Genomic DNA, 11,020 nt, shown 5'->3' with positions numbered 1-11,020 from the left:
GTCATTTTGTTTTGATGTTTGGTGGTTTTCAAAGTTGAGCTCGGAGCAGGTGCAGTCGCCTCAGATCAAGACTTAAAGACGGGGAAGTGGTGGTGTGACATGTTGAGAGGGAACAGGTCCTGGAATGCTTATGTCACTCCAGAAACGAGTAAATGACACTGAAAATTGCAGCAATTATTGGCGACTGAAGGCCCGCCTGTGGGCCCTAGGAGAGTTAGAGGAGAAAATACAGACTCCGTCTTCAAAGGCAATTAGTCTTCATATTGTAGTGTGTCCATTCAGCGAGAGTTCTACCCACTCATGGGACTGCACATGTGGACATGGCTAATAGTCTCTGTTAATGAGCCAATCGTTCATTATCAATCTTCTGGGAGGCACAGTGTGAGAGCAGCATCCTGTTGACACATTTAGAGGAAATGGCCACCGCATGCCGTTCGCTACGTATGCACAGCACTGTGGTGCAATTGTCGCTGAAGGCTGCGAAAGAGCAGCTTGATTCCGCATGTCCTTGTGGAGACAGCTAAATTAGACAGATTTGCATACACACACACATACACACACAAACACGTACGCACGCACACAGTTTGAATTCTAGCCTATTCTGGTGGGGGAATGCCCTTTTTGTCCCTGGCCACCTGGTCAAAACACTAACAGCTGACTTGTTGCTGAGCCCTGCAATGGTAATAAATCACAGCACACCCCTCCCAAACATACGTACATACAGTAACACACACACACATACACACACACACACACACACCGACCAGACGGCACCATCAGCCCATTCCTGTACACCATGCCAGATACCATCTTTGTATGTTTTATGGCAGGATAGTTCACCGTTTTTTCATCAGAGTGTAATCTCTGTTGTTTCTACAAGCTCTGTGCTTGGCCCTATCAGCTCAGAGCTCATGCTGGATGTCGGGCCATCCTACACAAGCAATCAACGTAAAGACTGCTCCCATCATTTACTCTTAATGCCACCACATTGTCTGTTTTTCATTTCAAAGTGTTCTTAACTTTTGCATAAACGCCACTTTTTAACTTTGACAGTTTCTTTTTTCATTCCACATACTCAGATATTCAGCGTGTTCCTTTGCATCTTGGTTTTCCCTCACACTGTTCCCGACGTGCGCTTGATGCAGACGTTTCCACAAGCGGCCTGCAGTAATCCGAGCTCTTAAAAGCCCTGTACATTCCTCCCTCACTCATTCATTCTCACTTTGTCTAGCATCTAGACAGACTCCATTTTAGCAGTAGTCCAGCATTCTCCATTGACCTTACAGTGCTTGATTAAGGGCATTGGGCCTCTGGCGCCACTCTGTTTCCTCCATGTTTAATTAAAAGGTGAAGAAAGTCCTCTGTCTTGCGATGATGGCTTGGGTACATGATTCTTTCCCTGCCAACCCAAAACCCCCTCTTTCTCTCTCGTGGCTCCGGCCCAAGGCTTGTGACTACACACATCCCTTCACTTTAGGCTGTTTTCCTAGCGTTGAAAACTTTTCTTGACCTTTGGTGCTCTCGCCAAGGAAACTGTCCATCTTTCAGTTTCCCTTGTAATATGCCGAGCTCCACGGGATCAGATAATGCAAGGAGACTTCTCTTCCTTTGCACTTTGTTTACTGACAGAATGTCTCTCTTGTCTGAGAGAGGGAAGGAAAAGATCATCACAGTCTATAACATAAGTCGCCTTGTCAAAGCCTGTTTAGAATACATCCATGGAGGAGCCGTGCAGAGAGGAACACAGGGGTGCACTTAGTGTCATTGCCGCTGGGAAGGGGGGCTGTCGAGCAGCGGAGCAGCGAGGAGGGGGGGGGGGGTTGCTGCCGTTTCATACGTCTATGGCAATTAACGCTGATGTGACACATTCAAAAAAGGTCCCCTGGGATTGACAAAGCCAACAAATTGACTTACCATTTGAGCACAGAGATGTAGGAGGAGAGGAAAAAAAAAAAGAAAAAGCGTGCGGCTTCATCTTGTCATAATGAATCTGGAACCTATTCCTGTTGGGAGCACTGCTGGTGTGATGATTGCAGTTTATTTCCTGTATATGCCATAAAGTACCAGTGTGCTTACAGGGACATTGTGTAGCTTTTGATATGATGGGAGGAGGAGGGAGGAGGGGGAGGGAGGGGGGGGTGCCCTGAAGTAATGACTTTATCGTGTGGTTCTGGTAACTTACATGACAAACGAAACCGTTGCTTTGCTGCTCGCTATAAATGTCTCCTTAGGCCCCGGAGCAATGTGAGAAGAAAGACAGATGTTTCATTTCAAGCCATGTTTTCAAATTCTTACACACAGACACACTCTCTCTCTCTCTCTCTCTCACACACACACATACACACACACAGTGCGTATCTGACAAACCTCTACTCAGTCCTGAATGATAAATGCATCTCATTTCATTTCCCAGTGCAGTACTGGAATCGCCCTGCAGTGCAGGGAGCAGGAACTTGGGTGTCCATAAAGGTTCAGCCAGTGATTCAGGCTTTTAAGGAGTGTTCAAAATGACAGGAGTCATTGGGTGGCCAATTTGTTTTCTCATGGGGGGCTGTGTTTGTGGCATTCAGCTTTCCTCGGGGAAACAAGGGCAATCAGCTGCAGCTTGTCGAGGACTATGAGAGCTCGAGACCTCTGACCCCCGCTGTGCAAGTCACTGGAGGTTTCCAGCGGAGGGGCTACCACTGCTACCGACAACAAGCTCGCATCATCACGCCACCTGCTGCTCCACTGCACCGTTTATCACATGTTTTGTAACTGCACACACTTTGATTTGTGCCTGCATGCCTCGGGCTCAAATTAAAAAAGGATGAAGTATTAGAAACGGAAGCATATTCATTCCAATAAAAGCTGCTTACCCCTCCGTCTTCTACTGCCAGTACACATGAACAAGAGGAAAATGATATCATTTGAAAACACTAAAAAAAAAAAAAGGTAGGGTTTTAGTAACAGCAAGAAAAGTGGTTGACATACAATTAAGAATTCAATAGCATTAATTACACTCTGTAATTGCACTTAATCACTACAAAAACTCCCAGGTTGAGTAATTGAAGTGTTAAGCTTGAGTGTGATGCAGAGAGATTCTGTGGGGAACCCTTACACATATAATGTTGGTCCACAGGAGCTCTGCGTGTGTGTGTGTGGCTGCGGGGGGAGGGGGCGGGATGTGTGTTTGGTGGCATTGAGGTGGTTGATGGGGCAGATGTCTTCTCTGGGCGGCCATGCATACCGGCCCGGCCCGGGGGGATCTCTACCCGCTGTGCATCAAGAGCAATTAAACACAACTCATGCCGGAGTTCACTGACGCAAACAGGCCGTAAAAAGGGGGATACTCACACGCAAGCAACCTTAAAGGACGGGACGGATAGGCCCAAAAAAAAAAAAAAAACTACAGCGCCACGGGCAGAAGTTGTACCGAATCAAGTACATGTGCAGGAGCAAAAAATAATCCACGAATTTGTTGTGTAGAATAGTGAAGCACATCTACGGTAACAACTGTATTCAGCGTCTGACAGCAGCACATGCCTCTCCCTGCAGGCTCCCACCGACCTCATCTGTTGCATTTTTTAGCAGCACTGGAACCAATCCTACAGCTGCATACCTGCCAGCCCTAAAAATGTATGTAAAAATAAAATAATACTAATACAAATGGATGAAAACCTAGAGAACAGCAGGTGTGAGCTCTGTAGGAACACAGCAGGAAAGGAGCAAAGCCCACAATGTAAGCAGCCAAAGTAGTGGACAATCAAATTACTCGTCTTTTGAAAATATTATACAGTGCATTAGCATTAAAGTAACCATTATTAACTACAAAAGGCAAATAGGGGCAGTTTTAATCAGAAAATGCAAATTGGTCTCTCATTAACATGCAGTGGAAGAGTTTTAAATCCAGGTTTATGTGCTGTGCTGCAGGCAGGACAGTGCCACACTTTTGATTACTTCAACTGTGATTTGTGAAAGGGCAGGTGGCGTGGAGAGCGACCGCTGAAGGAGACGACACACACACGCACGTAGATCCACTTTGCTTGATAACAGTCAGGGGCCATAACTATTTGGACGGTTACACACGTGTTGTTGTCCAGGCTCTGCGCTCCAGCACATTCGGTAATGGATACTACAAATAAAGTAATGGATACTACGTTAAAGTGTCAAGTCGTGGCTTTAACTTGAGTAGGTTTACATCAATGTAGAAAGAACTGCGAAGCCCGGAATCAGACTAGTCATGTCATCGGGGAGGCGTGACAAGAAACTGTGAATGATGGCTACTGAAGCGCCGTGCGTGATGCTAGCGGTCACACACAGTGTCCTGACAGAACACATACCACAAGACTTTAAAGCAAATGCACACTCAGCTATTTCTGTCTTTTGGGCAGCTGTGTGCCTTTTCAACATTTGCTCACATGTGGCTCAGACTTGATTGACATTTCAGAGTTGCCATTTAGATTGAGGTGGAGCTGCCAGACTGTGTGACGAATGAGTGACCATACAAGTGAAAATAAGGAGGAAGGAGAGTGGGGGGAAAAATCTTTCTATCAAACATCAGAGATGGGTGGTTTGACAAAATCAAAACTTTGGTAGTTTCTGAAAAGCAGGTGAGCACAGGAAAACTGTAAAATAGCAAAAGTTGAACGAGGAGCACGGGTCCTGTGGAAAATCATTTGTTTGGTGTTAAAGGGACATTGTGTAACTTCTCCTGTTATCTATTCACGAAAATCAATTATTTTGTTCAAAAGTCAGTTTTTCATTAATCAGTAATCCCCCCCCATCAACAAAGTGAAGCGTTCCTTTGAGCTCTGAATGAGCCGTTCATATCATTCATATCTACATGGAGCGGGTAAGCTCGGTGCTGGCTGCCATGTGGTGTCTCCATGTTTTTACGTTCAGTGGCAGCGTGACGGTAGGAAACCACAGAAACTCAGCGGAGACACCGGAGCTGTTGGCTCAGGTGGAGGTGGCGTCTGTGAAAAGTCACCGCGGTAACGCAGTGAGGAGGAATGGAGCGTTACACTGATGCTGCATTCACCTGCAGTCGGGCAGACGGCCGTCGCTAACAAACCAGATGTCATTTTAGTCACAGAAGTCCAGAGAAAGCCGGTAAAACGTGGGTCAGGTAAACAATACCACATCGCCATGACAACATATTGTCACGTGTATTGCTTTGCCTCGTGCTGACAGACCACTTGTTTACATAGAGGCTTGTTTATGCCGTTACGTGCAGAGGCTGTTGTCCGTCTGCCGTCTGCCCAATTTCACGTGAATGCAGCATGAAAAATACGAAAACAATATGATTTACTATTTAGAACTGCACAGGCAGTCCATGATCAAGGAAAAAGTTCTCAGAATTATGAAAAAAAAACAGCTTCTATAAAAACGGTGGTCAGAGGAAAGGTTAGAAAAAAAAACACAACAACCACCAATTAATCTGTGAAACACGGTTGTGGTTGTGGTATTTCTTAGGTACGTATGGCTCCAATAAAAGTGACACACTCCCTCTGAATGATTTCAGCAGCAGAGGTGTGCAGGTGCAGTCTCTGTCATAACATACTCTTAACATTCGATCAAAGCATCCAAAGAGCTTTTCAGTGTGAAGAGGTAGAAAATATTCAGTCAGTCACCTGAGCTCAGTGAGACTGAGCTGGAGCTGGAGACCCAGTGAAGGCAGAGAGACCCTGTAGCACACAAGAGGTGGCTGCACTGAGGACCAGAAACAGCATCAGCAGGGAAGATGAACAGATGTTTCTGGCCCAAAGAGTCAAGCAGTCGCTGACTGCAAATGAAATTTCACAGAATATTAAATATGTCTAATTATTTTCGACTCTCTCACTATGCTGTGTGCTCCTACACTTCAATGTACTATCCATCGAGTTATTTCAAACTTTATACTGCATCTCAGAGCCTGAGTAAAATCTCTAACTGTCTAAACTCTTACAATCTGTGCTGCATGTGTGAGTCAGAAACTGTTCAATCTCAAGTTTGATGGCTTCACAAGTCCCCGCTCTTTCTTTACTCCTCTACCTCAATCTAAATAAAACTTTTTTTTCCGCCTTTATTTCCTCTGTCGCTTTAGTTATCTTTAGAGGCCTTCCAAATTAATTCAACACAGTTATAACTAGATTCACTGGCGTGCGGGAATAACCGGCGTTCTACAGCTAAATCAACATCAGACACTCGCCTGGTCCTCTGGGGGCGCCGTGCAGTGCCTCACTGTTTCTCAGTCAAAGCAGTGTGCTTCGCCTCCAGCCCCCTGTGGAATATCTCTTAATGTAACTGGCATCTTCATTTTGGCTTTGCTCTGATGTTGCATGAAAAATCAAATCCTCTATTTTAACTCTGAAAAGTAACAAAGAGTGAGAGACCAACAGAGGAAAACGGTGTAAGCTGTTAATGCTATGTTAATCCCCGTCTAAAAACAGCTGAAGGTAATGCAGAGCTAGATAGCTCACAGAAGAGGTGAGTGAGAAAGAGGAAATAGGGGGGTACGGGGTGTGCATAAAATAGAGGGAATGTCAGCAGAAAGTCTTTCAACCAGTCAAAGGTGTATTTTCTGCAATGATTTTAAGCCTACTCAGACTTCATGCCTATTCATCCCTATTAGCCCACACAGCCGCCGAAAAAATATCTTAGCATTTTGGTTGAAAAGCAAACAAATCTATTACCCATGGCAACTCCACACTGCTACATTTCTAATCATAGAAAATCTAGTTCTGTGGACACAATACTAATAGTAGTACTATTGATTCTAACTGTCAAATCAGAGTCCACATTTTAGTTTTGTGACAAAACTGCATACACCAATTAATATAATTAGAAGAAGTACTCAAAGTGTGTGTAGCATTAGAATTAGCATCCAGAAGTGAGTGCTGTTGATTGTTTTATGAATGCAGCAGGTCCAGCAAGCAGAGGTGTGGACTTGGACTCGGGACTTGAGACTTGACTTGGACTCGAGTCCCAATTTTGATGACTTAAGACTTGCTTGATCAAATCAAAAAAAGACTTGGACTCGCTTGGGACTTGATGCCAAAGACTTGACACTCTACTTGGACTTGAGAGCAAAGACTTGAGACTCTACTTGGACTTAACCCTCTTGACTTGAATTCAAGTCAAGTCACATGAAGCAAGCACAAATATTAAAATAATCACATCAATGTTATACTGTAGCAGCCAGTCAGAGACGTTCTATATGGAACCCACTCCTGTTATCAGTCTTGGCTGTATGATTAATGCCAACACACCAAAGCCTACCACACACATAAAGATAATCTGGCTGATTTTGCCCCGATTTTCCCCCTTCCGACCAAAGACAAAAATCGCCCAATTATCTTAGGCTTTTAAGATTATTTTATGAGATTCTGGTTCTGGATTGTGGTGTTTTAAGATTTAAATTCTCCCGACAATCGGCTCGTAAAACGGTTGGCGCCGACAATCGTAAATATTAAACATGTTCAATATTTACGATTGTCGGCTCCGATAATCGTGACCGTTTGGATCAAAAGTCGGCTTGTGTGTGGGGGAACTCGACAATCCTGAGTCACCGGCTCCGTGGAACGTGATGTGAAATTGAATGTAACCAATAAATAAGCGATCTGACTGCAGCACACATAACAAACCAGTGTGGCTAACGGCTCCATGGCTACCAAAGACGGTTTAATAGAGTATCTTTGATGGCTAGCATCAACAGAGAAGCTACGTCAGATCACATTTGATCACGCAAGATTTCTGGCGTGTTACTGTAGGCCTACGTCAATTTTAAATAGCATAATAACAACTTAACAATTGAAGCGTGGTCATGATCTTTATGTATCATTAATTATAATCGATTTGTTTGGGACTCGAAACAAAAATCTTTGGACTTGGTTGGGACTCGAAACAAAATCTTAGGACTTGGTTGGGACTCGAAAAAAAATCTTAGGACTTGGTTGGGACTCGAAACAAAAATCTTAGGACTTGGACTTGACTTGGGACTTGAGAGCAAAGACTTGAGACTCTACTCGAGACTTGAGAGCAAAGACTTGAGACTCTACTTGGACTTGCAACATAGGGACTTTCTCCCACCTCTGCCAGCAAGATATTGCAAGTTGGCTGACATAAAGCTGACAAACATTTGCTATTATTTAAAAAGTACAATTCAGGTGAAAAGTTATTCAGACCAAATCACAACTGGGCAAACAAAAAAAACGGTGTTAAACCCACAGTTTGAAAATGAATAGCTGGTTAGCAACAAGTAAAAGTTAAAAGGAAAAAGAGTCAGAAGGCAGATGGTGAACTGAGAAGTGATTTCCTGAAAATATTTGGTCCCCTGTTTCAGTTTAAATACAATTAAAGAGCTTTGAGAATGTGTTATTTGGCCTCTGTATTGATACAGACTCAGAGTCTGTGGGCCACCAATATTTGAGATTTCTGAGTTGGCCATGAGTTACAAAATGTATATAGACAATCACTGCACTAGTTTTGCCTTTGTTTGTTTTTTTGTCCATACTGCAGCCGGACGATTCCCTAAACACAAAAAAAGTCAACACTCATGGTGTTACTGCGAGATGAAGCAAATAAAGCGGTGTACACAAATGCCATTTGTTCATTATTCATTTATGAAGTGGATAAACACACAAGGCCATGACTTGAGGGCATGTTGACTTCCCTGACCATTGTCAGCTCAAAAACAAATTCTACAAAGAAAGATAGATAGTGTGACATGGGAGCGAGGCAAGCAGCGGGGGCTGGAAAATCAATCATCAGCTCCAAGCAGCTGCTTTAAAAAATAATGAAAACAGGGAGCATGCAGAGGGTTTGTATGGGAGACGCAGCTTTAAGGTGCACCTGTCTGACATGCAGCTTTCTTCTCATTAGGAAGGAACTCAAGGTTTTAGCTCTCCTTTACCAACACGTCCTTCCAGACATATTGATTGCAAATTGTATTTCACTGTAATAGGCAATGACACATTTTGACAAATTTCACACCTGATGCAAACTATAGACAGTGTGCATCTGCTACACACCCCTGCTCTTTATATGGTGTGTTGTACATCTAAATAAATGTAATTTAAAGTCTCTCTACCTCTTCCAACCTGTTGACCGTTGAATTTCTGTTCCTCTTTCATGCTGTCCTGTAGCCCTCTTGAAGAAGAGCCAATGTAATCACCAATCAATGTAGCTGTAAGGGCCTGTAATTAAGTCCTTGATGCTCTATTCTTCAGTTTATTGAACAGGTTGTGGACAAGGTGGAGATACTGTTGTGCATTCTGTTCAACTTCTGGCCTCAAAGAGTTATTTTGGGATAAAGCTCATATTTTGAAAGAGGAACTTTACACTAAAATGCCTTCACAACATTTCACATCACTGCTTATTGGGTTAGACCCAGTGAGTTTATTAGAATAAATGTATAAAAGTTTAATAATTCACTTCCACCTCCAGTGCTGGCTTAGATCATCATGCAAACAATAATATTTGAAAACTAAAACCCCATCTCTCTGTCCCTATCATGTCTAACCACTGCTCATGAAACAATAGAATAACATAGGTAGAAGAAAAAGGAAAAAGGAACATTGTGTTTTTTTATGAGCACATACTGAGCCAAGCAATAGTGTATGAATATTCATGCAAACCACAGCAAACTGTGAAAATGGCTTTGTTAGTGAAACCAAATCCCAGGCTCATGTTCGAGAAAAGAGTAGACTCTCTGGAGGGGGCTTGGATCCAAGCCTGTTAAGATGGTTGCCACCAGTGGTGGTGAAAGATGCTAAAAAGGCTGGCGTCAAAATAACAGTATGGCTGAAATGTTGTTTACCTCCTTGGCAAGCAGCAGCTCGGCCCTGTGCTCAGGCGTCAACAGTGGGTCAGCGGAAAGCCACCGTGTTTGGTAACTGTTAATTGAGGCACTGAAGTGATTAATTTAATGTCCCCAAGTGTGAATTTAAGTGTAAAGAAAACAGAAAAGGTTGAGCGTTGATACATTTTTCAGAGCAAGTCTGACTTTACAAGCCACGGGGGTAACACTTAGCCAAGAAAAGATACAGACATCCGAGTAGATACCAATGAATGATTAAATGACTTCTAATTGGATCGGATAAGTTTCTTTGAGGACAGACTGCAGCTTTGCAAACAAGACGGAGAAAAAAACTGCAAGGTCCAGATGTTCGCAGCCGATCCAGACCTACAGTATCCACACACTGAAGGCTGCACCTGCTGCCGAGCCACAGCTTTTCTGCAAGTCTATTTATGTTTTCTATGTAGTTACTTTCTAGTTCCTTTATTCACTGGTACCTCCTCAGCACTTGATGCATCTTAATGTAAAGTGTTAAGGACAAGTGTGAGAATGACAAAGGAATCCCAAAGCAGATTAATCCGGGAGGAATTGATTTGTTAAGCTTCTCCCTTTTCACGGGCGCATCAGTCGAACAGGATTTAAGCACGAGACTCAGAGATGCACATCTGCTCAGAGCCCGTCCCCTCGGGGACAGAGGGGACCCACGCAGGCTCCGCTGGGAGTCTTCCACAGCCAAGTCCCCACCAACTGGACCGGTTCACTCTGAGGTAACATGGCTCATGTGTGTGTGTGTTGGTGTCTCTGCGTTCACATGCAATTACAGTATACATGCATATGACACAAACACAATGGATTTATGTTGATGTTTATGCTTTGTATATATTGCATATATATACAGTGTGTGTGTGTGTGTGTGTGTGTGTGTGTGTGTGTGTGTGTGTGTGTGTGTGTGTGTGTGTGTGTGTGTGTGTGTGTGTGTGTGTGTGTGTGTGTGTGTGTGTGTGTGTGTGTGTGTGCCCATGTGTACATGTACAGTGTATGTGCCAGCTGTCCAGTGCTGCCCTCAGGAAGAATGTGTAATGGGGATAAGCTCCTTCTCCTGGCTTCCAGCGGCTTTAGTGCAGATCTGTTCCAGGTGTGTGTGTGTGTGTGTGTGTGTGTGTGTGTGTGTTATGTGCATGTGTGTGGCCTGTGTTGAAATAAAAGATAAATAAATAAATAAATAAAAATGCATGCGGTGCCAAGCCACCAGCTAGCTGC

Source organism: Trachurus trachurus (assembly GCF_905171665.1).
Source record: "Trachurus trachurus genome assembly, chromosome: 18".
Taxonomy (NCBI): Eukaryota; Metazoa; Chordata; class Actinopteri; order Carangiformes; family Carangidae; genus Trachurus; species Trachurus trachurus.
The sequence above is the reverse complement of the archived record's forward strand: the minus strand, read 5'-3'. Positions refer to the sequence as shown.